Raw genomic sequence first — 2,841 nt, 5'->3', positions numbered from 1 at the left:
ATATAGCCCAGCCCTGTAGATATAGTCCCCCTGTATATAGCCCCCCTGTAGATATAGTCCCCCTGTATATAGCCCAGCCCTGTAGATATAGTCCCCCTGTATATAGCCCAGCCCTGTAGATATAGTCCCCCTGTATATAGCCCCCCTGTAGATATAGTCCCCCTGTATATAGCCCCCCTGTAGATATAGTCTCCCTGTATATAGCCCAGCCCTGTAGATATAGTCCCCATGTATATAGCCCCCCTGTAGATATAGTCCCCCTGTATATAGCCCAGCAGATATAGTCCCCCTGTATATAGCCCAGCCCTGTAGATATAGTCCCCCTGTATATAGCCCAGCAGATATAGTCTCCCTGTATATAGCCCCCCTGTAGATATAGTCCCCCTGTATATAGCCCCCCTGTAGATATAGTCCCACTGTATATAGCCCAGCAGATATAGTCCCCCTGTATATAGCCCAGCAGATATAGTCCCCCTGTATATAGCCCCCCTGTAGATATAGTCCCACTGTATATAGCCCAGCAGATATAGTCCCCCTGTATATAGCCCCCCTGTATATAGCACAGCCCTGTAGATATAGTCCCCCTGTATATAGCCCAGCCCTGTAGATATAGTCGCCCTGTATATAGCCCCCCTGTAGATATAGTCCCCCTGTATATAGCCCCCCTGTAGATATAGTCCCCCTGTATATAGCCCAGCCCTGTAGATATAGTCCCCCTGTATATAGCCCAGCCCTGTAGATATAGTCCCCCTGTAGATAGACACCCCCCGTAGATAAAGTCCCCCGTGTAGACAAAGTCCCCCCCCCCCCGCAGATACAGCCACACTTCTATTACATGCCCCGCTTGCCCCCCCCCTGCCTAAACCAGCTCAAAAAATTGGTGTTTTTATAGAACGAGTGGGCTTCCCTGAGACTAAACCTAACAAGGGCGAGGGTTCCTAACACTAAACCTAACTAGATTTTATTTGAACTTCCCTGAGACTAAATCTAACTACGGCGACTATTCTCTGACACTAAACCTAACTAGATTATTCTGAGCTTCCCTAACACTAAACCTAACTACGGTGACGGGTGCCTGACACTAAACCTATCTAGATTATTCCGAGCTTCCCTGACGCTAAACCTAACTACTGTCATGGACCCCTAACGCTAGATCTAACTATGGTGATGAATTCCTGACGCTATACCTAACTATGCTTTTTGACGGTTCCCTGACACTAACTAACACTAATACTAAACTAACTAGATAAATTGTCTAAATTAACAGGATTTTTTTCGTTTTTTTTTTTTTATATATATATTTTTATTTTATATGTTTTATAAAGAAAAAAATAATCCCCAGGGACCAAGAAATTGGTCCTGAAGACTAAGAAGTGGTCAGTGATAGGAGATCACTGACCAAAAATGTGGGGGGAACACAAGGAGGAAGGGTAAAGGACTGGGTAGTGGATTGGGGAGGTGGGAAGCAGAAAAAAGTTGTCTTTTTTTCACATTTTTTCACTCTTTTTCTTCTCTCCCTCTACTCACAACCGCTCTGAACGCCTCGCTATCTCCATCTCAGGGTGGGTGCGGCAGGATGTGATGTCAGGGAGAGGAAGTGAAGAGACCGATCGCCACTATTGGACAGTTACTCACTAACTGACCAATAGTGGCGATTGTGGAGGCGGGACCATCGCAATAGGTCCCGGCGTATTGAGCTGTGATAGCCTGCTGTCGGAAACAGCAGCTGTCACAGCTCGTGCACGCGCCGGTGGAAAATGGCGATGCATTTTCCCTGCGACATAATATTCCGTCGCTGAGCGCGAACGGGGCGGTCAGCGCGACGGAATATTACGTTGCTGAGCTCGAAGGGGTTAAATACATTGAATACACAGTGTCAATAAACTTTCATTTCACTTTTTCAATGGTTTTCAGTGACTTAAGTGATAAATTATCACGCTGCAGCAAGTTATCAGAGTCAGGATAAGGATTGCTATATCTGTACATGACTCCAAACAAAGAAAGAAGAAGTTCATCTGCTCACCAGGCCGTCCATGTGTCCAATAAACTCTCGGTGGGCGGATAATTGTCCGGTAACTTTATCCATTAGGCCTCATTCACACGACAGTGAAAAACGGCCATGTGATGGCCGTCCTTTTAACGGCTTTCACATGGCCGTTTTCAGAACAATGATATTCTATGGGTGCATTCACACGGCCGTTTTTTTAACGGCCCGTGAATAATGGCCATCAAAAAATAGGACATGTCCTATTTTTGGCCGTTTTAACGGCCTGACGGCCCCCATAGAAGTCAATGGATCCGTTTTTAACGGCTGTCAATACATGTAACAACCGTTAAAAACGGATCTGTTACATGGGGACTGGCAAGGGAACATGCTCTCGTGAGTATGTGGCACAATCTACAGGGCGGCTGGTGCGGCATCTACAGGGAGGCTGGTGTGGCATCTACAGGCAGGCTGGTGTGGCATCTACAGGGAGGCTGGTGTGGCATTTACAGGGAGGCTGGTGTGGCATCTACAGGGAGGCTGGTGTGGCATCTACAGGCAGGCTGGTGTGGCATCTACAGGGAGGCTGGTGTGGCATCTACAGGGAGGCTGGTGTGGCATCTACTGAGAGGCTGGTGTGGCATCTACAGGGAGGCTGGTGTGGCATCTACAGGGAGGCTGGTGTGGCATCTACAGGGAGGCTGGTGTGGCATCTACAGGGAGGCTGGTGTGGCATCATGTACAGGCAGGCTGGTGTGGCATCATGTACAGGGAGGCTGGTGTGGCATCATGTACAGGGAGGCTGGTGTGGCATCATGTACAGGGAGGCTGGTGTGGCATCATGTACAGGGAGGCTG

Source organism: Rhinoderma darwinii, chromosome 2, assembly GCF_050947455.1.
Source record: "Rhinoderma darwinii isolate aRhiDar2 chromosome 2, aRhiDar2.hap1, whole genome shotgun sequence".
Lineage (NCBI taxonomy): Eukaryota > Metazoa > Chordata > Amphibia > Anura > Rhinodermatidae > Rhinoderma > Rhinoderma darwinii.
This window is presented reverse-complemented; position numbering follows the sequence as displayed.